At 47.2% G+C, this 24502-nt stretch overlaps 1 protein-coding gene across 11 annotated transcripts in view; it reads left to right on the plus strand.

Moving 5' to 3' along the window:
• PSD3 (pleckstrin and Sec7 domain containing 3) overlaps positions 1–24502 on the plus strand; it is a 607319-nt gene that overhangs the window by 819 nt on the left and 581998 nt on the right. For 3 of the 11 annotated variants that reach the window (XR_015156252.1, XR_015156253.1, XM_086380551.1), the window contains exon 1: positions 6904–7394. The exons of 1 other annotated variant lie outside the window; for it this stretch is intronic. The gene's annotated coding sequence lies outside the window, so the exon portion shown is untranslated. Of the gene's footprint in view, positions 1–6881; positions 7395–24502 lie in introns of those variants that run through there. 7 more of the 11 variants (XR_015156254.1, XR_015156256.1, XR_015156255.1 and 4 more) reach the window with 6 other exon arrangements.

The following is a 24502-nucleotide window of genomic DNA, read 5'->3' on the forward strand; positions in this document are numbered from 1 at the left end:
GTGCAGTGAAGTGTGGTACACGTGCAAGGGGTGCGGGGTGCAGAGCAGGGCTGGAAACTCCCAGGAAGCAAACTGAGGGAGTCCCCGCGGCAGAGGCTCTGGGAGGGAATTTAGCAACATTTCAGCTGTGGGTGATAGTGGTTTGTGTAGTCGCTTAGTCATTTCCAACTCTCGTGACCCCATGGACTGTAGCCCACCAGGCTCCTCTGTCCATGGGATTTCCGAGGCAAGAATACTGCCATGGGTTGCCATTTCCTTCTCCAGGGGACCTTCCCGACACAAGGACTGAACCCTGGGTCTCCTGCACGGCAGGCCGATTCTTTACCGCTGAGCCAGCAGGGAAGCCTGGTGGTCACATGACAAAGATGTCACGTTTGCTGACAATGTGAGGGGAAGAGCTTGAACGTAGGAATGTTAATAGCTATTTGAGAGGCTGTTGCAATGATTTAAGCAAGAGATGATAAGGGCCTAATTGAAGATGCCGTGGAGATCTGAGAATTTCTACAGCAGGAAGGGATGGTGGGAGGTGAGGAAGAGTTTGAGGAGAATTTTGTTTTGGGTCCTCAGTCAATGGTGTTGCCATTGAGAAGGATGGAAGAGAACGAGAAGCCGGTGTGCTGAGTGAAGGCAGCGGAGACGGGCTCACTCTCCAACCAGTTGCCATTTGACTAGAAATCCAACTTTATAGTTTGAGAAAGAAGTTTGGGCTGAAAATGCAGATGTGAGCCACATCGAACAATTTGGAGTGTGATTCTAGTGAGAACAGCTTGTATTTTCTGTTTATGGTGCTTGACAAATGACCAGCACTTCAAAAGTATATGGTGTTTATTTTAAAATATAGTTTTGGGGTAAAATGTAAGTGGATTCCAGATCACAGCTTTTTTTCTTTAATAGTGTCAGCTTTTCTGGTAGGGATTCAGCATATCAGGAGGAGAAGAGGGCAGTACAAACTGGACACAGTCTACAAAATGAACTTCAGGGTGTTAACAATGACATTAAAAGTGGTACTTGCCTTTTCAGGATTGCTAGTTGTGCAACCCCATGGGCTGCAGTCTGCCAGGCTTTTCTGTTCATGAATTCTCCAGGCAAGAAGACTGGAGCGGGTTGTCATTCCCTCCTCCAGGGGATCTTCCCCGCCCAGGGATTGAACCCAGGTCTCCCACATTGTAGTCAGATTCTTTACCATCTGAGCCACCAGGGAAGCCCTTTTAGGATTAGAGAGTTAATCTTCACGCTACAGCATTCCAAGATCAAGTGCAATATACAGTTTTCCATAGTTCACCAGAGTTTTTTTTTTTTTTCAGGATTAGAGATTTAAAAAACACTCTGATGAACTGTGGGAAACTGTATATTGCACTTGATCTTGGAATGCTGTAGCGTGAAGGTTTTTCTAAAGGTGCTGTACTAGTTCCTGGGAAGTTGGTAAAAATGTGTCCTTAACCATACAAAGTAGAATTTTAAAGCACAACTCTCACTAAAATCGTCCTTTATATCCAGGAATCTAGCTTAACCCTAACCTTAACTCCAACCCTAACCTGTCGCCTTAACCCAAAGCATAGTTCCAACCCCCAACCTGCGTGTCACACTAACGCTAACTCTGCCATGATTCTGCATCTGTGCATTTAAACTGAGTCCTTACCCAAAGCAGAACTTTTACTCTGACACTAACCACACCCCAGTTGTAACCTGAACCCTAAACCCAAATGCAGTGCTAACCCTTAACTCTAACCTAAACCCCATTTCTTGTGATTAACCATAACCTTTAGGCTAGACCTGGCCTTTTCAGGGGTGGACCTATTAGGGGAAACTGTGCTTAGGTCTCTAGATAATCAAAGCTGAGGAATAAATCTCAGACTAAATGAGATTTACAAGCAGATCATCAGTGAACCATCTTTCGAGATTAGGTTCCCTGACCTTTCTGATAATCATATCTACGGTCTGGGTTTGGTTCCTGGATGTCTACAGGACTTCCTTGCTTCTGTTCTCTGATTTCACTAAGTACTTTACTAAATAAGGGTTACTGTGAAAATGCAGTGAAAGTCTCTGAGAGGCAAGATCCAAAATGAGAGTACATTTCCACAGACTCACAAAGGTGGATACCACCCTTGACCCACGTCTTCTAGGACTCCCCAAAGTGTAAGGCTTTCCTACTCCAAAAGACTGACAGAAGGCTGGGACTCTAAGTCCCATGTGACTCGAATCCAACTGGAACTCCAGGATTAGGCCAGCAGTCTGACAAGGATGTGCTGTGTTGGACTCTGGGGGTTATGGAGGTGAAGCAATAGACTGCATGGAATTCAGACACTTTACAGTGAAGCTGAGGGAAAGTGATCACCATGCATGAAACAGCGAGAGAGTCTGACGGGACAGGATGTAATCAGTGCTACTCTGCGTGGTGCAGACCTGGATACCGAACTGGTTCAGAGTATGGATGGTGGTGGTTGTTCAGATGCTAAGTTATGTCCAACTCTTGTGACCCCACAGGCTGCAGCATGCCAGGCTTCCTTCCCTGTCCTTCATCATCTCCTGGACTTTGCCCAAGTTCATGTCCATTGCATCGGTGATGCCATCTAACCATCTCATCCTCTGTCACCCTCTTCTTCTGCCTTCAATCTTTCCCAGCATCCAGGTATTTTCCAATGAGTCATCTGTTTGTATCAGGTGGCCAAAGTACTGAAGCTTCCATCTCCCATTTGCATAGCACATAGCTGCTCACTAAACCTTTATGACACACATTCTGTCCTTCTTAGGACTCTGGGAGGTTGACAAAAGGCAGGTATTAGTATAACAATTTAACTTTACATATGCAGAAATGACTCAGAAAAGTTAACTCCCCCTGTCCCAAATCTCCCAGCAAAATTAGCAGAGCAAAGCTTTGAACTCAGGTTGGCCAACTTCAAATCCAATGGGATGCTCACTCTATTTCATGGAGTAAATGAGACCTGGGCTGGGCCTTAGAAGACTGAGTAGAGTTTGAAGAGAAGAGGGGAAACAAGAATATCCTGCTTGGGGTACAGAGTACAAGGAGGTGGCAGGAAGCCAGGAGTGGGGTGGGGAGCAGATAAGGAAGACTGGACGGGCAAGTGGGCTTTGAGAGCCGGGCAGTGTTGCTGTTTCACATAGGGCTTTACTAAGGAGTCCATGAGGCTTGTGAGTCCATGAGGGTGAGCGGCTTAAAGCAAGACCCATCTGGCAGTGGTGTATGTGTGGGGGGTTAGAACAATGGGGTTCAGCGGCAGGAAGCCCATCTAAGGGACTTTGGGGTGTGGCTACAAGGAAGGGGTTGGAACCGGGTGGAAAGTGCTGGTATAGAATGAAAACAAATGGGTTTAAAAAAAGACAGTTCAAAAGGACAGATTTACTGTTAGAGCCTGAGATATGGAAAAAGCGGAAGAAAATCAGATTCTGCATTTCAGACAACTAGTTATGTGGCCTCAGGCAAGTGACAGAATCTGTCTGGACCCCTCAACTGACGGAAGTGTGAAGGCAGCTCTTACCTCACAGGAGACTGAGGCATGTATGAACAGGGAAGGACTGGCTTGATGGCTTTTTGTTGTTGCTCTTGTTTTTAATATTTATTTATTTGGCCAGTTTATTTATTTTGCAAGTTGGGGCCCGTGGTATCTTTAGATGCAGCACCTGGGATCTAGTTCCCTGACCAGGGATGGAACCTGGGCCCCCTGCTTTGGGTGTGCAGCGTCTTAGCCATTAGACCCCCAGGGAAGTCCCAATTGGTTGTTTTGACGAAGATGAAGAGGGAACAATTTTGAAACGTCTAGAAAGACATTCTCAATAAGATCATTTAAAATAATGAAAAACTGGGAATTTTGTAAGTGATTCCCATGGGGCAGAAGTAAATACACTATAGAACTGTGTTGAAATTAAAACCACATTTGAAGAATGTGGGGATATAAATACTTAAAAATATAAAGGTAGGTGGAGAAAGGAGGACACAGCACTCTCCGAATCTTATGAAGAGTAAATACATGTAGAGAAAAAGGACTGGGAGAAAACACTGAGAGTGAGCATCTCTGGTTGATGGGCATGTGGTTGATTTGCATTATCAAGTTTTGTACTTTGGACTTTCTGCAATATCCAAGTTTTGTACAATGAGCCTTATTACTTTTTTTTTTTCTTTAGAAGGTAGTCTTTTAATTAATTTATTGATTAGGCTGCACCAGGTCTTCGTTGTAGCATGTGGGATCCAGTTCCCCAACCAGGGATCAAACCTGGGCTCCCTGCACTGGGAGTGCAGAGTCTTAGCCACTGGACTACCAGGGGAGTCCTCAGTGAGCCTTATTACTTTTACAAAGAGAAAAAATATTTAGGAAAGAAGAACAATAAATGAGTTCAACTACTACTGAAACCATGAAACTCAGACTGGGACTTGAACCCACGGTCTTTTAAGTGAGATCTCACACAACTGGTCTCAGGACTTAATGAGGCTCAGGTCTTTGAAGTCTCATCACAGAAAGACCTCAGTGAGACACAAAGTGACAGATAAGAAGTGGATTTGTTTAGAGAGGAACACACTCCATAGACAGAGTGTGGACCATCTCAAAAGGGGAGAGGTCTGAAATATAGGGTGAGTAGTTTTTATGCACAGAGTAATTTCATAGGCTAATGAGCAAAGGAGTATTCCAACGATTTGGGGGAAGGGACAGATTTCTAGGAATTGGGCCACTGCCCACCTTTTGATCTTTGATGGCTTCGGGACTTTGATGGCACCGTTGGGTGTCACTTAGCTTATGCTAACGTATTGCGATGATGCTAATGTGTGAGGCTCAAGGCCCAGGGAAAGGCAACTCTTCCGCCATCTTGGACCTCAATGGTTCTAGCCCGTTGGGCCATGTCTTATGGCTATGTCATTCTCTTAAAGGTTGCGCCCTGCCCCTTCCCTCCTGCTTCACTACTGTTTAAAATCTTTAGGGGTGCTGTCTCCTTTATAACTGCTTCAAAAGAAAATAGCATAGAATAAGTAAAGAAGGGGCAAGAAGTGGCAACCTTCTCTATCTGACTTAGAAAATATCAGTGAGTGGAATAAATCCTGGGACATGGCAGAGAGGGAGAGGTGACCTTCATAAGAGAAAGGGAATAGAAGGCTGAAGAAGAGAAAATAGTGCAGAAACAGAGCAGGGAAATCATGCCTTCACAGAGAGGAAATCAGAGTTCCTTTCTGTGAGGTAGTCTGAACTTTGGAAGCTGTTTACAGCTCAGATAAATACAAAAGCAGATAAGAATGTAGTTAAGTCACAATTGCAAACAATGCTTCATTGTACAGTATTTCATTAGGTTTCAAACCTCCAGGAGACATTTGCCAAAATTCCTCTTGGTTTTCCACCAGGCCTGCAAAATGGTTTCAATGAACAACCTGCATTCAGGCATAAATAAGAACTGACCATCCAGTGACATCATGAAACATTTATGTGTTGAGAATGTTTTATGAATTTTCATGTAACTAAAATACTTATAGGAAATTAGACCATAAACATGCCCTGAGGAAAATAATAATTGAAAACCAATAGGCTAATTATCTTAGAATCTTGGTATCGATCCATGAAGATTCCTGGCTTTGTGCTTAGTAAACGGATAATGAGGCTTTGCCATTTGTGGTAAAGAACCTGCCTGCCAACGCAGGAGACAAGAATCAGGTTTGATCCGTGGGTTGGGAAGATTCCCTGGAGGAGGACACGGCAACCCACTCCAGTATTCTTGCCTGGAGAATCCCAAGGACAGAGGAGCCTGGTAGGTTACAGTCCACCAGGTGACAAAGAGTAAGACACGACTGAAGCGACTGAGCACATGCACGCGCACACACAGACACACACACACACACACAGACACACACACACACACACAGATAATGTAACACGGCAGGGCTACTGACTGGAGGCAACGTGAGGGGTAAAAGGGTCATTGATGCCAAGTCTTCTGCTAAATGTGCCACCTCACATGACCTTGTACTAGCACTTAAATAGAAAACCGCAGGAATCATCTTTAACAGGTAAGTTTCCGACAAGTGGAGCCTTTGTTTGTTCTTATCTTTGAATTTATTTTACATTTACCTGTGTGTTGTTTTCCACCAAAGGCATGCTACGCAAAGTTCAGAGAACGCTCCTCAAATATTTCTTCTCCTGCCTACTATTCCTCTGGCTTTGTCCCCTCAGCGTCTGTTGTGGATTTCACTCGACCTTATCACAGGTGACACGCTGGGGTCTGCCTGGTGGAGGGTCAGAGTTCTCTAAACACAGAGCTCCCCAAGACCCAGGAAATGCCAGGTCTGAAAGGGTCGGAGGAGCCTCTCTGGTTTCCTTTTGGATCAGCTTGTTACTGATTTCCTGGCTGTGCTCACATTTGTAAAAATGGCATAAAGGAAAATAAACGAACATAGTAAGGATTGGAAGAACCTGAACTTCTCACTACCACTCACCATCTGCCTGTATTTTATGTGGGCAAATCTGCTCTGGGGAGAGATGGAAGGTTTTTTTTCCCCCAGTTGTAAGATATTTTTCAAATAGAGGTTGTCGGAATAAACCCTGTCATATCTTTTGCTTAAGATATCACTGTAGAGAGTGCCAGAACATTAGGAAAACAAAAATTCACGTGTCAATACTGATTGTTTAAACATTAAACCTCATTAGAGTACGGTTACAATGTTAAAGTGTCTGTGAGGACGAAGGTAACTCTGTGGGGAATAAGAAGAGGATAAGAACAGAATGGAGCTTTTGGACTTTACAAAAGTGAAATGATTAGGCCTGAGACGGCTTTTCAGTTGGGGCCCTCTGATTCCGTATGTTCCCTTGAGTGACTGTCAGAATAAGCCACCAGTTTCCACACCGTGTGTAATCAGTATGACATCTGGGCTCCATCAGAGGCCACTGTTTCTCCAGCGTTAGCCAAACCAGCGCGCTTCCTGTCACTGGATTAACTGTTAGAGCCACCGGGTCTGGTGACCTCCGGCTGTTTTCTCTCAGCTGGCAGGAGGGTTCCTGCCCACACTCGCCTGTCATTCTCGTTCTGAAAAAGCGTACTCCTTTGACAAATACCCACAGGCAAAGCGCTGCGGGGTTACCACACTACTCGAGGAAGCTTCTACTTCCTTTTGCGATCCATGACGCCTACTTTGCTTGATACGTGTACGTTTGACACCTTTTCCTGCACAAGTAAACCGGAATTGTGTGGTTTTCATCGTGGCCTGCAGTGAAGCAGAGGAGAATGAGGGAGAAGGTCATTTGAAGACTTTGCAGAAAAAAGGGATTGGGGTTCTGGCCTGTTATGGAGTCACAGGGGTAAACCAAGTCATAATACCAGGAAGTGGAACTGGCTGAATTTTATGCATTAAGCGTCAGAAGCAAAGTGGAGCCTCTCCAAGGCGCTGGCCAGATGCAAGCCTGGTAAGTCAATGCTTAGGATTGAAACTTTCCTGTGAAGCAAAACACCAGTAAGAATACGCTTTCAGGAAGGAGCGTTTGAGCCTTAGAAAAGTTTTATCCTTTCTATAACTGTGACTGTGGAAAAATAAGAATCCTCACGAGATGGGGCCTGTTATTTGGGGTGTTTCGCTGGGCTGCTTTGGGATATGTTTTCCTTTGGAGGAAGAGGAGTCAGAAAGACATGCTTGGCTTTACCATCTAAATCTCTTCTAGCATAAAATCAAATTGCCAGAGACTTGGTGTTTGAGGGTCTAGGCAAACTGATGACCTTGAATTATGCTTTTCTTTCAGTATGTTCTGAAATGTCAACCAGTTGAATGTGTAGAGCTCCCATGAACATTCACTGAGGGAAGGGTTTATTGGAAAACTCAAGTCTATTCTGATTTAAGGAGCTCTAGTTCCATAAAAAAGAAAGCAAGAAAACTTTGCTTTTTGCCCTTTGTTTAACAACATCTTTATCATTAAAGAGATAAAACCATAACCAAAGCAGTTGATGACACATACTGTAAACAGCAAAAATGTAAGAATAAGATCATGTATTTCCAAAAAAAAGTTGAAGATGTAAATTTCAAAAAAAAAAAAAAAAAAAGCCTAGTAAAAAAGATAACTTTTTACTTTCTGCTTATCCATAAAAAATTGCCTCTGTAATTGTCAGCTAAGATGGCCTTTATATGGTTCTTTGCCCTCATTAAGCGCGTGGGGGAAATAACTAAATGTGAAATCACTGCAGTTTATTAAATGTCAAAGAGGAACTTGTTAACCAGACAGATCAGATAACCAGCTGCTGTGCAGAGCAGTCACCAGCCACAGGAAATGTCAGCGCTGCCTTTAAAGACAGCTGATGACTACACAAAATGCATAGCCCGTAAATAATTAGGAAAAAAAAAAAGATTAGAAAGCATGCCACTTGTCTTAACCTATGTTCCTGAGAAGAATAAGTATTAGAATGTGCCGTTAGTAACACTGATTACATGTGGTTGAGTTAGAAACTGAGCCCATCAACTTGCGGCCTAATTCCACAGTCTCAGGTAGATACACAGGCAGGACACGAGCGGAGCATAGCAGTGGAATTCTGAGGACACATCTTGGAGGAGGGGAGGCTGTGGGATATGTGGATATGAACTGAAAAGACAAGCGTCCCAGGAAGAGGTCTTTTCATGAGATGAGACTTTCCCCTTCTCTGTCCTGGGGATTTCTCTTCTCTGAAATGAAGGCAGATGGTATGTTGCGTCTGTTTTCTGGAAGCTCTCTGTCTTTGGAAAGGAAGAAATAAAATTCCCATGGAAAGGATCTTGGACAAGTTAGGAAACCCTAACAGGGCCCATGAAATCCCTTAGGAGGTCCGTCCTCGCTGGACCTGAGGAGGCCCATGACGCTCTTGCAGCTTGGTGTAGAATTGCTGGCTGAAGAAGCACTGCTTGGCGCGAGGAGCAGGTTTGAGGGAAAGGACACGCGTGGTGGAGGAGAGACGCCGCCTTGAGAGCTGGGCTCGTGCTGCCGCAGCACCACACTCAGTATCTCAGGATACTTAGAAGAGCCAGCCCCGTCCAAGACCCTTGCACTTTGTGTGTGTGGGGAGGGATGGGGCGGGGTGGTGTCTGTGTAGAGAGAGGGCATTAAATGCTTCTTGCCCTGTGCAAGCAGAGACGTGTGAGACGCCTGTGACTAAGTCAGTCTTGCCCAAGTGGTGGTAGAGAGGGTCCGGACCATGGGAGATGCGAGGCTTTTGGAGGTAGCCCTGACCTTGATCCTGGAGGGCTGAGATGGAGATGGAGACAGGGACGCACGCGGGGAACCAGAATCTAGAGCGTTACTGGGCTGTGCTTAGTTGCTCAGTCGTGTCTGACTCTTTGCAACCCCATGGACTATAGCCCGCCAAGCACCTCTGTCCATGGGGATTCTCTAGGCAAGAATACTGGAGTGGGTTGCCGTGCCCTTCTCCGGGGGATCTTCCCCACCCAGGGATTGAACCCAGGTCTCCCACATTGCAGGCAGATTCTTTGCCAGCTGAGTCACCAGGGAAGCCCTTCTAGAGCGTTAAGACCCCGGTAAAGACGAGAGGTGCATGGCTCTGAGGATTAAGGTGAGCAGAGAAGTAAAGCTGGTGAAGTGAAGTTCTGACAGAAGGGGCTGGTGGGAAGGAAGGAGTCATAAGGAATGACTCCGCGCTGGTGTCTGCTCATATTGTGTGTCTGGGGCCTGGGTGAGCTGGGCACGGCTATGGTGACCTGAAGGTGCTGTGGCACTCGGGCAAACAGGATAGAACCTCATGCCTGCCCGTGTGCTAAATCGCTTCAGTCGTGTCGGACTCTTTGCAACACCATGGACTGCAGCCCGCCACACTCCTCTTTCCATGGGGATTTTCCAGGCGAGAGTACTGGAGTGGGTTGCCATGCCCTCCTCCAGGGGATCTTCCCAGTCCAAGAGTCAAACCTGTGTCTCATATCTAGTGCATTGGCAGCTGGGTTCTTTACCACCAGCGCCACCTTGGAGGCCCATAGAACCTCATATTATGGACTAAAGCTCACCCTAGGAAATAATCTATCCCGTCTCCCTCTTTTCACTCACATGAGTGGCGCCCAGAGATGAATCCAGATTCCATAAGCAGTTAAGGCAGAGCCCCACCAAAACCTGCCTCTTCCTCCCGCCCACAGACGGTCAGCCTGTACCTCGAGGCTGTCGAGACTCATCTCAGTGTTCCTTTCCCCTCGTTTGTATCTGTCACCCCCGGGAGCCCCAGCCCCGAGGACCCCAGCCTTCCCCTGCACTCTGTTTACCATGAAGTTCTGCAGCCGCTCAGTCCTCCCCAGCTCCTGGAAACTTCCACGGGGCGGGGAGGGGCTCACGACACTCACAACCCTTCCTTTCTGGATCCTTTGCGCTCCCAATCACTATCGCTCCCTTGAGCACTTTTTGCACGTTACCTGATGTTGATGTCAGGGCCCCCGTCTGTGATCCTTGCTGTGACCTGGCCCTTGGGTTCTCTCATTCCTGTTCCCGCTAATCCTGTCTTCCACGCTTGGCCAGCCGCTCACCTCCGCATCCCCTGGCCTTCATCTCCTGCCTCCCACTTCCCACCTCCATCCCCATCGACCCGCCCAGCACCCTGAGCCCAATAATCCTCTGATCCCAGTGGGACCTGCACTCCATGGACTTGGTCACTTGTTCTCCACCCGCACGCCCTGTCTTCCCTCTTTGCCCAGTTAAACTTCTGCTGCCAGTTGGTATAGTCACTGTCTTGGGGACACCGTGGTCCTCACCCGGGCATCTCTTCTTCATCCTTCTCAGTCAGCAAAGCCACAGGTCCACCCCCTCCTGCCCTCCCTGCCCTCGTTTTCTCTGCTCCGCGACTACACAGCTGAGCGTGGCTCCTGCACACTCTCATCACACCCTCTTACTCCGAGTTCATGACCAGCATCCCTGGGTGGGCCTCGAGGCTGCCTCGAGAACATCCTGTATGTCGCTGGGGTCCGTGCGCTCTCCTGCTGCCTACAGAGACCTGCCGCGCCCTTTCCTCTCTGGAAACCCCCGGCATCTTTCCCCCGTGTTCACTCTCAGCTGATGGCTTTGGGTCTGCTCACTGAGCAGGTCATCAGAAGGGACCATCCAGACCCTGCACACATGTCCAGTCAGGAAGCCCCTGACCCTGCGTTCCTGCCCCTTCTCCAGGTGTCCAGGTGTTCAGGCTTCTTGGGCCAGTGGCCTCCCCGGGAACTGATCCCCGTCAGTATCACCATCACTTCTCAAGACCTGCCTCCAGCAGTCAAGCCCCTTCTCTACGGGGTCACTCCCACCGGAAAGCAAGCAGGCTTTGTTTCTCCCATCTTAAAAAAAAAAAACAAAAAAAACAAAAAAAAACTTTTTATCAATGTAATTTTTTCCCTCACGATTTTTCTGCCCTCTTTCACGAAGAAATTTCTCAAGAGTTTTCTCCACTTTCTCTCACCCCATTTCCTCTTGAACCTGCTGTGATCAGACTTCACTCAACCACTTCCACAAACCCCTCTGGACAATGTCAATAATAATACCTTCAGGCACGGCAGTCCGCTCTCCAAACTCATCTCAGCGGACATGGTCGAGCTCAGCCTCCTCCTGACGTTCCTCCTTCGCCTTGAACCACGAGTGCTCAGGGTTTCCTTCTGTCTCACTGGTGGCTCTCGGTCTCCTTGGCTGTTCCCTCCTGCCCCCATCTCTGTACCATGGAGCTCCCAGGGCGTTGGACCTCCTCTCCTGCTTGAAAGCTCTCTTTGGGTGACCTAACCCAGGCTTATGGCTTTAAATACCAGTCACGTGGCAACAATTCCCCAATTTAACACCCATCTGGGACCATTTCCCTTGAACTTGAGACTCACAGCCAGCACCTACTCGGTATCTCACTTGGATGCTGCATCAGAGTCTCATCAGAAGGGCAGAACCACTAAAAGTGATGCAGCGATTAGAATTTCTGCAGCCGAGGGAGCTGTTGAAGCGTCTGTGAAGAGCTGCTGGCTGCCCCCGGGGTGGTGGTGCGGGAGCCCGTGGATGCTGTAGGTTGGCTGTACCTGCACTTGGGAAGAAGAGCAGAACCCAGAGTGGGAGGGAGCTGGACAAACTGCAGCCACGTCTGCCTCTCAGGGCCTCCGACCTGGACCGCGGGAGGGCCTGCTGAAGAGCTGCAGGCACCTGAGCCCAGTCAGCAGAGCGGGGAGGGGAGGGCGGTGGGGTGGGGAAGGGCTGCCTCCTGCCTGGCTGGTGGCCACGGCGCGGCAGGGCCCGTCCAGACCCCAGGTGCTGCCTCATCTGCACCTGCCAGACTCAGCACAGACCGCGGTGACCCACCGGGGAGCCTGGGAAGGGATCCTGGGAAATGGGCTCCATCTCATTAATAGCTCGGGAGATGCAGCTCAGCGCCCTCGTCACCTCTAACAACTCTCACACGACACGCTCCAGACTCTCCCCTTGAATCTTCTCCACCTACAGTCCTCCACGCTTCCAAAAGCCTCAGCGTCTTTTTGACTCTTCTTTTTCCACCCCGCATACCATTTTCCAGGAAGTCTAGTCAGCTCTCGGAGAAGGCAATGGCACCCTACTCCTGTGTTCTTGCCTGAAGAATCCCAGGGATGGGGGAGGCTGGTGGGCTGCCGTCTGTGGGGTCACACAGAGTCGGACATGACTGAAGCGACTTAGCAGCAGCAGCAGCAGCTAGTCAGCTCTGCCAGAATCTGAGCCCTTGGTCCAAGTGCAGGGGCTTCCCACCCGGACCTCTGCAGGCGGGGGGTTGCTCTCTGCCCCCTCACAAGCGCCCTCCCCACAGATTTTCCACACGGCAGCCTGAGGGGCTGCTGTGAAACTCAAGGCAGGCCCCAGCGCTCCGCCACCCAAACTCTCCAAGGGCTCCTTGTTGTTAGAGGTTGTTCTCATTATTAGTCATCCTCATTTGATTTTTTTTTTTTAAGCGTAGCTTAATTTTATGGGAACGATTAAAATCTCATATCATTAAATAAATGCTGACTAGAAAATTCAGGTATTATGTCTCATAGTTGTAAATTGGAGTGTGAGGCAGTCAGGTAACTTTAAATTACAGATGATGTGTATTAAGTCAACCAAAATCTCTTGTGTTCCAGAATACATTTCTAAAACTTGAAGTGTTTTTCAGCCACCATTCCTGAGGCTGTTTTATTTTGATTTAGTTTAGTTTAAATGTAGTAGAGGATTCGATTTTTTCTTACTTTTTGAACAGGGATCAAAATCTCTTCCAGCTCCCTCAGTCAGTCAGTTCAGTTGCTCAGTCGTGTCTGACTCTTTGCGACCCCATGGACTGCAGCACGCCAGGCTTCCCTGTCCATCACCAACTCCCGGAGTTTACTCAAACTCATGTCCATCGAGTTTGTGATGCCATTCAACCATCTCAACCTCTGTTGTCCCCTTCTCCTCCCGCCTTCAATCTTTCCCAGCATCAGGGTCTTTTCCAATGAGTCAGTTCTTCTCCAGCTTTCTAGTGCTATGTAATAATTAACTCTGAAACATAGCATCTCAAAACAAAAGCTCTTGAGTAGCATTTCTCATGGGTTTTGTGAATCAGGAACTTGGAGTGGCTCAGCTGAGTAGCTCTGGTGACAGTGTCTGGTGGGATCAGCGGTGTGTGGAATGGGGGCTGGCCAGGCATTTCTCCTGTCATGCCATCTCTGCTTTTGACTAAGGAAGCTTGCAGTTCCTCATAGCATGGCTGTCTTAGACTTCTACCAGGTGGCACAGGGCTCCAAAAGCTAGTGACCTGAGAGGGAGAGACAGGAGGAAATTGTGTTGCCTAAAATGACCTTGCCTTGGAAGTCATCCTGTGTCACGTCTGCCATTCATTAAGACAGTCATCAAGTCCCACTCTGGTTCAAGGGAAGGAGACCTAGACTCCATTTCTTGAGAGCTGAAAAGTTCTGCAAGGGCATGTGAGGGTCAGGAGTGTCGTCGTGGCCACTTTTGGAAAATACAATATGCCACAATTTGTCCTCTGGTTGCTGTCATCCACATCCCCTCTGTATGCAAAATGCATTCAGCCCCTGCCCCTCAGAAGACCCCCACATCTTGTGCAGTAAGATATCAGGCTCAGGCCTGAGGTTCAGGATCAAGTTATTCAAATCAAGCCTAGGACTTCCCCGGAGGTCCAGTGGCTAAGACTCTGAGCTCCCGAGACAGGGGAACTGTAGTTGGAGAACTAGATCCCATGTGCTGAAACTCAACGGTTGCATGCCGCAACTAAAGATCCTGCTTGGTGCAGCAAAGATCAAAGGCCCTGCACGCTGCCACTAGGACCCAGCAGAGCCAAATAAATAACTACTTAAAAATAAATACATCAAGCTGAGGCGCAGCTGAGACTTCTCAAGTGCATTTCTTCACACATAGTTCCTCTCAATCTTGCAAACTACACAGGACTTACCTGCCCTCTGCCTGTGCAGCTCGCAGTCGTGCGACGGCACGGGATGACCTCTGTAGATGCTCCCACTCGAAAGGGGGTCGCAGGAGATGCACAGCCATTCCAAAGCCCAGCCCTGCACGTGCCGCTGGGTCCTTGATTAGGTCTCAGGCCCATGTCTCCACAAACAATTCCTGACAGCTCTTTATTCTGCCCTCTGAGCCCATAATTCCTCCCTGGGATTAAAGTGTACTCCGTGTTTACAGCTGAGTGGTTTTCCCATACTGCTTCTTGCTTGTGGGTCCAAAGAAAGGTATTTTTATTTTATAATATTTCTACCCTTTTCTGTCCCCGTTGATGTTATCTTCTGCTGCCACACTTTTCTTGAAAGGTTTGTGGGTTTCCTATGAATCATACAGAGGTTTGTTTGGTAGGAAAATAGTAACATATATAAACAGAAAATTTCACAGAAAAAATTATAGATGGCCTTCAAATACATGAAGGAAAGCTTACCCTTGCTCAAAGTAAGAGATATGCAGTTTGTGATTCAATAAGTCAGCAGGAGGGGGTTTCCACGGTATTGGTCACGTTTTCTATTTCTTCATCAGTGTGCTAATCACAAGGGTGTGCTCATTTCGTGAAAATTCACCATCTCCACGTTTCTGATAGGTACACCTTCTGTATATACATTATATGTAAATAAGATAACAAGCAAACTGCATGGAAATACCACATCTCACTTACAGATAAGCAAACATCCGGAAGACAGACAACATGTCCCATAGAGAAGGGAGCGGGGAAACAGGCCTGCTTATCCGGTGCTGGTGGAGCTGCCAACTGCCAATATCCCGGGGTGTTTCACAATGTCTGGAAAAATTAGGTATGCCTTCTTCCTTTGATCTGGCAGCCCATCTCTAGGAATGGATGTCAAAGATACGCTGGCAGCATTACAAAATGACAGCATGCAAATGGCTGCTTATTGCTGCCTTATTTGAAATAGCAAGAGATGGTAAAAAAAAAAATCCAGATGTCGGTCAGTAGGAGTTGGTTGCTGTTCCTTCCACACAAAGGGTCGCCCTGTAGCTGCAAAAGGGATGGGAATGGTCTGTACACATCCCCCTGGAGGAACGGTACCCAGAACCCTGAGCTATGGAACAGTGTTGAAGAGAGAGACCCAGTAAAACAGCATATGGATTCACCTAGAGTTTCAAAAAGAAACAAGTGAAGAATAAACAAAACTAATAAAAACATGCTTACCTTTGGGGAGGAGGGGTTAGGATGGAGGGAACCAAAATTAATCTTCACTTTGGAAACATGCAGTGTTTTACATAATTTTAAAATTTAAAAAGCACCTTTCAAACAACACAAAAGGAAGGAAATGAACCCAAGAATCGTATAGCAAGTTTGTGGAGTTTAGACTGAGGGTGAGCACAGTGAGTATTACGTGGGTCATCCTAAATGGGGCACTTTGAGGGTGAAAAGGGGTGATTTTAATAATTATTCCCAGACAACAGGTGTAAACTGGACTGACCTGGGCCCATCAGGACCCGTGACTACCCTAGTCATGGTTGGATGCTCTCAGGAATTATTCTTATTTGTGTTAGGTGCAGTGATATCACTTAGAAATGCATATCAAAGTGTTTACAGGTGTCACGATCTAATGTGTGGGATTTGCTTGCAAACATAGCTTCTCAAGGGCTTCTCAGGTGGCTCAGTGGTAAAAGATTCGCCTGCTAATGAAGAATATTTGGGTTCAGTCTCTGGGTCCAGAAAATCCCCTGGAGAAGGAAATGCAACCCACTCTGATATTCTTGCCTGGAGAATCCCATGGACAGAGCAGCCTAGGGGGCTACAGTCCATGGGGTCACACAGAGTCAGACATGCCTGAGCGTTGAGCACAATTGCTTCTCAGAGTGTGAGTGCATCAGAGTCACCTGGAGAATGTGGGAAAAAATGGAATACTGACCCTCACCACAAAGACTGATCCAGTGGGTCTGGAATGGAAAATTGCTTTTCCACCAGAGTGCTGAATGAGCTGGTATTCTTGGGCTTTAGGCTCATTTTTCTTGTAGCAACACTAAAACATTTCAGTTCAGCTAGAGTGTAGGTCTCCCCACTAGGAACTCTGTATCTACACACACAAATACATCAGCTGCTCATCCTGGCTGTCCCTGTGAGAGGAGGTGTGTGTGTGTGTGTGTGTATGAGTGTGTGAGTGAGTATGAGTGTGTGTGTGTTAGTGGGGAGGGCTGCAGTGAGATCACTGTTGAAGTCAGGCCACGAGTCCCGTGAAGTTATTTTACTGTTCTCTCCACCTTTGGGTATGTTTGAGAATTTCCTTAACATGCATTTATGTATGTTTTTCAATTCAAGAGATCTATGTCCAACTCAAAGGGAACCTCTTATGTTACTTTGATTCCCTTAATCAGATCACACTGATTTTCATTATTATTATAAGAATCATATTTATACTTCCGCCAAAGCAAAGTCCAATAAAAATGAAACGCATTTGAAAAATTCACTCTAAATGCTATCATCTGTGACCCACATTTTATGATTTTACATACAATTGTGACTCAGATTAAAAAAAATACAGAATTTGATCAGGCAGTGAATTTGAAAATAGATATAGAAAATCATTGTCTTATTTTTCTTTAATGCAGAAGGAGCTCTTCTAATCATTCTCCTGTATTGCTTTGTCTCTGTCACAACTTTTCCTCAAGTTTTTGCTTCCTTTTCTGACGCTGTACCTCTTCTTTTCTCTTTTTTGTTCACCCTTTTCTGTCTCCTTTGTCTTTTCCTTCATCCTTTCTGCCTTTCTAAAGGCATTTTAGATATTTTTTGGCTTCAGGTAAGGTCCTGTATCATTTGCAAAGTGATTAGGTTATTTTGTATTTTTCCCTTAAAAACGGAATTGCTTTGAGATTCATATGCGGTCTTGGTAAAAAAGAAACCTTTTTATTTTGTATTGGAGTATAGCTGATTCACAGTGTTGTGATAGTTTCAGGTGGACCGCAAAAGGACTCAGCCACACACACACCTGTATCTGTTCTTTCCCAGACTCCCCTCCCACCCCGGCTGTCCCATGACACTGAGCAGAGTTCCCTGTGCGATACAGAAGGTCCTTGCTGGTTACGTGAGGTCTTTAGTTGGCTTCTTTTAAAACACCTGAGTATAGGCAGTAGATCTTCATGCTGCTGCTAAGTCGCTTCAGTCGTGTCCGACTCTGTGCGACCCTATAGACGGTGGCCCACCAGGCTCCGCCATCCCTGGGATTCTCCAGGCAAGAACACTGGAGTGGGTTGCCATTTCCTTCTCCAATGCATGAAAGTGAAAAGTGAAAGTGAAGTCGCTCAGTCGTGTCTGACTCTTAGCGACCCCATGGACTGCAGCCTACCAGGCTTCTCCGTCCATAGGATTTTCCAGGCAGGAGTACTGGAGTGGGTTGCCATTGCCTTCTCCGATAGGAACAAACACACACCGTTGTGGTGACCGACCATACCTTCTGGCCTCTGTAAGTGGTTTGGTTTCTTCCTACATATGCTCCTGGGAAGCCTGTTGTCTGACTGGAACATGGACTTTTGCACTAAACTCCGAAAGGCCCACTCAAGACAGGCTTCCCTGCCTGCTCCCTGAATTCTGTGATCTAGTTCAGCAAGGGAAGATGCTGCAGTGTTTCATATATATATATATATATTTTTTTTTTTTTTTTTTTTTTTACAAACTTCATATTTTGTAGCACTTACAAAAGAACAGACCGTGACTCACACAGTTTTGCTGGCGCCACGTGTACTCCGAGTTCGCTCATGAGTGACGTGAACTCACCCGGTTCTTTGGCCTGAAACAGCCGCCAAAGCTGGCGATACAGATGCTGAGAGATCTGTGTGGGAGATGATGGCAAACATGAAGGCCCTCTAAAGCTCCAGGAAATCCTGGAGTGGATTGCCGTGCCCTCCTCCAGGGGATCTTCCTGACCCAGGGAGCAAACTCAGGTCTCCTCTGTCTCCTGCATTGGCAGGCGGATTCTTTATCAGTAGCGCCACATGGGCAGTCCTATTAAATGTATATGGTATGTCAATTACATCTCAATGAAACTGCAGAAGTTAAAAAGTCTCTTAGGGTCTTTGGACTGAAAGTCAGAAGGTTAAGGAAGGGAATAGGGAATTATTCAATGCAACATACAATTTGGAAATAAGAAAGCAAGACATTCAAAAGAAGTTAGTAACTTAATTGCCAGGGCAACTCTTTTATGACAGAACAAAAGAAAGACAGGAAAGTGCTCTCCTCCTTATGGCTAGCAGAAGAGGGAAAAAAAAAAAGAAAGAAAAAATCATGGCTAGCCGTAAGGAAGAGAACACTCAGGAAGAAGAATAACTGTCTCCTAGAATTTAGATTCCTGGGATAGTTAGGAAACAGATACTGTCCTCACAATTAGAATAAGGAAGTAATCAAAAGCATGATGGCTAAAACAATGAGCTTTCTTGTCAAGTGAGGTTCTGTGTGTATAATGTGTCTTAGGTAATTTCTGACTTTAAGAAAAGGCTGAGTCTTATCCTAACATCAGAAGTGCTGAACTTGAATTCTAGTTCACTTACTACAAAAATATACCTGAATATTCGAGATATTCAAGTTTCTTTAAATCTTGATACAGATATCAGCTTAAGTTGGTTATGCCTGAGTTAGTAAACAGTTTTTCCTCTCTCAGTATATTTTTGGTAAAGAAGAATTGGCTGACTTGTAACTCAGTGTATTACTTCTTAGCTAAGAAGTAAAGCCAGCTCACTTGTGGACCCAAACTTAAACACCGCTCTTTGCCGGATGGAAACATAATCAGTGTTCTAGGCTAGTATTGAAGTACTCAACTCTTCTGGGATAATGTACATTTTAGGCTTCACATTTTATAAAGGATAGTCACATGTGTTGTGTCAGTGTCCGTATGGTCAACTGAATATTTCCTTTCTTTTTTTAAAAAAGACTTATTTGGCTGTAGGTCTCAGTTGCAGCACGTCAGCTTTTTCCTTGCAGCTTCCCGGCTTCCCTCTAGTTGTGGGGCTTAGTTGCCCTGTGGCGTGTGGGATCTTAGTTCCCGGACCAGGGGTGGAACCCACATCCCCTGCATTGGAAGGTGGATTCTTAATCACTGGACCACCCAGGAAGTCCTTCAATATTTCCTATTTCTAATAAAGCCCTAGCTTCTGGGAGCTTGCTGTTTTCTGCATGGGGTGAAAAGTACCAGAAAGCTGTTACCTGTTACCTGGGGCTCTGCTGACACTATTTCCACGGACTCACAGATTGAGATTGGCAGTGTTTTCCTCTTGCCTGGGCAGAAGCCAGGAATTAGTTCCTCGAGGGAGCTGAACTGTGGCCCCGCACCTTCCGAGCCAAGCCTGCAGACCAGGGACACCCGTGGTGAGGCTGTGATGAGGCTCCTCCTCGGCAGTTCTTGCTGAAAAAGTCCAGGAATGAAGATAATCACCACCTCGCCTGGGGGATGGCCCTGTGTCCCTGTGAGAGCAGCTGAGACAAACACGTCCTGTGTTCAGGCCGAAGGCCACAGTCAGCCACAGTTTCTCTTCTAGAAAAAGTGGGGCTTGTGAATATCACTCTGCCGCTGCCTGAGCAGCACCCTTCTCCTCGCGTTAAGCCTCATTTTACCAGGAAATGCAGTGACTGAAGGAAGAAGCATTAGATAAGAAGCAGTCTCCATAGCGTCTCTGGGGCTTGTTGGGTAAACTCCATTTCCTCCTGTTCCTGCCCCCATGAGCAGGAGAAACCTGTTCCCTGGGCCACTCAGAAGTTATCAATGAAAATAATCAATAAACAACCAAGAATAGGACCAGAAAAGAGTTTTACTTGCGCCAAACTGAGGACTAGCCCAGAAGCCCACTTCCCTCGGTTGCTCAGTTTTATGTCTTGTCAGAACAAAGAACATTAAACAAGTCAGGGACACAGTCCTTCAAGGTAAAAACAAGACAAAAACAAGCAAAAAAACACCCCAAACCCCACACAGACCGGTGCATCACAGGGAGTCAGCGTGGCCTTGGCACCTGGGAAGGGAGCCTTGTCACCGAAGGAGGAGCAGCACTGGTGTCCGGAAAGAGCCACATTTAATTTTCGTTTTTAACGAGGGCATTCTTCGCTTCTGCTCATGTGCCCTTTTCTCTAATAATTAAAACAGGTGTTCAGTGTATGTCTGATAGGCTGCACACAGCCCATCTTAGCATCACAGTCGCGGTAACTCATGGACAAGCCAGAGTGATTCCCCATCTCTCGGCTCGTGGACATTTCTTTTTGCAGAAGCTGGGGGGCCTCTGTGTGCCTCCAGTTTCCTCTTGTCCACACCCCATGTCGGTCTCACACTCCCTCCTACTTTAGAGGAGAAGGAATTCTTCCTGTCCCTCCAAAGCCATCTGCTCTTGTTCTTGCTAATGGTCTGTCGTCTCCCACCTTCCCTGGGGTCGTGTCACATTCACTCCCTGCTCTATTTGCCTCTTCCATTTACTCCTCTCCACCCCCCACGCCTATAAACGTGTACACACGCCCTCCTCACATAGGCCTTTTGGTTGCTTCCTTCCTGCATGCCCCCCTTGTTTCACTGAGGGGTCTCTCCCATCGTTGCCCCCTCTCCTCAGCTGTGCTTCCTGACCACTGGAATCCTGGTTTCTGTCCTCACCACATAATTGAACTGTCACATCTGTGACCTCAAATCCAATGTCCTCCTAAGCGGTCACCTTCCTATGTCCCTTGACAGACCTTCTTTCTCAAACCTCCCGCCACATCCCCCATCCCGGGGTTCGTGGAGCTGCCCTTCCCTGACCTCTCTGCTCCCAACCAGGCATCACCATTGTTCTTTGCGGGGTCCGTTCTCATCAGGGCTGGGGCGATGGGCTGGTCACAGGCTCCTGCTGTGTCCCCTGCAGTGACAAGCCCAGGCATCGTCATCCCTTGGTTCTATTCCTTTCTTCTTCCCTAGGGGATGGTAGGCCTGAGAAGCCTTCTGAATATCTGACACTCACATTCAGAAGCTGCCACTTTCGTGGCCGTCATGAAGGAAGGAAGTCGCTGTTGGTGAGAACGGCCTGAGTCGTTCTCTGCCCGCACTGGCTATTGACGAGAGTCAGAACAAAAGGCTGTTTTATGAGATATGTTAAAAATCAGGTCGGCTCTTGCTTCTGGCCCTTAGGTTTCTGGAAATGAACACACTGTACTGCCATGCCCATCTGCATGGGTGCATCCCAGCTCCCGTGGGGCTGAGATCCACACTCCTTTCTGCATAAAACAGTTTTGAGGCATGAGTGCATATTTTTATTTGGGAACAGTGGTCCTTACTACGAGGCACAGGACACCCCTTCACACGGCCTTGAGAACCGTCCAGAGGGTCTTCTGCTACAGCCCTTCCGTGGGCCTGGGGATGGTCTCCGAAAGGCCAGGGCTGCAGAGTCGGACCGCTCATGCTGCGGGTCCTGGGTGGGGGCTGTCGTTACTTGCTCATTTCTCATTTCAGGAAAACCTTCCTTCCTCTTCTACTTTTTCCCCCCCTTTCTGCCCTTACTCCCTTCTTGCTCATGGGCTATTTTATTGTAAAATGCAAATAACCCCTAAAAAAATTGCATTTTTCATCTCTCTTCTGAAGAGCAGAGGACACAGTTGTGCAAATGCTGAAATAAAAGTAGCAAAGAAGCCTGAAGTGAGATGTGATCTTTGTGCTTCCCCCGAGGCAGAAGGAAGCAGAGAAGCTATGAGGGAGGCTCTGGGATCCCAAGGCCCTTCCTGCCCTTGACGTTTCCAGGTAACCGGAGACAGCACACCTGGGCCCCCAGGGAGGTGGCCGAGAGCTTCAGAGCCTCAGAACTCACTCAGGTGGCGCTGGCCCCCCGTCTTCGTAAAGCTTATTTCCAGCACTTGTTAAAACCCCGATGTACTGGTTTTTGAAGGAAGTAAAAATACTGATTTTATCCATCTCCAAACAGTCCTTTATGTTCCTACTACCTTCCGTGATGGCAGATGCTAAAGAATCTGCCTGCAATGCAACAGACCTGCTTTCATTCCCCGGGTTGGGAAGATCCCCTGGAGAAGGAAATGGCAACCCACTCCAGTATTCTTGCCTGGAGAATCCCATGGACAGAGGAGCCTAGTGGGCTACAGTCCATGGGGTTGCCAAGAGTTGGACACGACTGAGTGACTGACACTCTCACTTTCAAACAGTCCTTTGGTTTTCTTTCTTTCTTTTTTTTTTTTTTTTGATTAATTTTTAGAAGAATATGAACACCTGATAATTTTCCAAGGAGCACTTGTCCACAGTCACGCTGTGAGGCTGAAAGTGTTTATCAGAAGACTCATCCTTTTCTTTACATTATTTTCCACTTTTGCATATTCTAGACAATCTCAAAGGTTTACTCTGGAATAAAAAGTGGCTTTCTTTAAAAATGGAGGTGACCTGGAGGGGAAGAGGCTGATGATATATTACATCAGTCTCCTGAATATCCCAACCATTTTTATCCAAACAAAAAACTGCAGAATTCCCTAGCAGTCCACTGGTTAGGACTGAAGAATTGATGGTTTCAAATTGTGGTGCTATTAAAGACTCTTGAGAGTCCCTTGGACAGCAAGGAGATCAAACCAGTCGATCCTAAAGGAAATCAACCCTGAATACTCATTGGAAGGACTACTGCTGAAGCTCCAGTACTTTGGCCACCTGGTGTGAAGAGCCAACACATTAGAAAAGACCCTGATGTTGGGAAAGATTGAAGACAAAAGGAGAAGGGGGCATTAGAGGGTGAGATGGTTGGATGGCATCACCGACTCAATGAACATGAGTTTGAGCAAGCTCTGGGAGACAGTGAAGGACAGAGAAGCCTATATCCACGTGCTATAGTCCGTGGGATTGCAAAGAATCGGATGCAACTGAGCGATTAAACCACCACCACCACCACCACCACCACCGTGGTTAGAATTCGGTGCTTTCACTGTAAAGGGCCTGTTTGATCCGTGGTCAGGGAACTAAGATTCCACAAGCCATGAAGCCCGCCAAAACAAAAACAAAGACCCTGGGCTTGTTCCTGTGTTGAGTTTTGCTTCACATTTCTTTTTGGAGTCAGAGCCCTCACCAGTCACCGCTCGGGACAACGAAGTGCCTTCCAGCATCTAAAACCTCAGGACACCCATCCTTTAGGATAATCCACAACATCAGCAACTCGGCTGCAAAAGTTTTGGGGGGATCTAACGTCTCTGCAGAAGCTGAAGGGCAAACTGCAGGAAATGCATGGGTTCAGCATTCCATGTTCAGGGGAGTGAGTCCAGGATTTATGTTTTAGACACAAGTGGACACAGATAATCCCAAAATTATCTCTCTTGCTGAATAGCTGGTATGAGAACACACCCCAAAGTGTGCAGTTCCGTGGTTTCCCTTTGCTTGGTTTATAATGGTGTCATGGTAGTCTGTAACAATGACAAGGTTTGCCTTAAACTCTGCCTTCTGTCAGGATCCGCTGGAGGGCTTGCATGCAGATGGTGGGCTGCACCTCTAGGGCTTCTGAGTCAGGGGTTCTGGGGACTCCCGAGAATCTGCGTTCCTCACTTGTTCCAGTTCCTGGGGTGGTACTGATGCTGCTTGTAGGGAGACTGTGCTTTGAGAACCACTGCTTGAATTACCGTGTTACAGCGTGGTAATTCCCCACTCTAGTACTCTTGCCTGGAAAATCCCATGGATGGAGTAGCCTGATAGGCTGTAGTCCATGGGGTCGCTAAGAGTTGGACACGACTGAGCGACTTCACTTTCTCGCATTGGAGAAGGAAATGGCAACCCACCCAAGTTGTTCTTGCCTGAGAATCCCAGGGACGGGGGAGCCTGGTGGGCTGCCGTCTATGGGGTCGCACAGAGTCAGATTCGACTGAAGTGACTTAGCAGTAGCAGCAGTAGCAGCAGCGTGATAATTACACAGGGGCATTGAAATCTGCTTTATCTCATTCTTCGTATGCAGGAAAAAGGGCTTCCCTCTGGTGATAAAGTATCGGGAGACACAGGAGACGGGGGTTCAATCCTTGGGTCTGGAAGATCCCCTGGAGGAGGAAATGGCAACCCACTCCAATATTCTTGCCTGGAGAATAATACCATGGACAGAGGAGCCTGGTGGGCTACAGTCCACGGGGTCACAAAGAGTGAGACACGACTGAGCGCACGCAC

Source organism: Bos grunniens, chromosome 27 (assembly GCF_055505025.1).
Source record: "Bos grunniens cultivar Pamir isolate PY7600 chromosome 27, Bosgru_T2T1.0, whole genome shotgun sequence".
Taxonomy (NCBI): domain Eukaryota; kingdom Metazoa; phylum Chordata; class Mammalia; order Artiodactyla; family Bovidae; genus Bos; species Bos grunniens.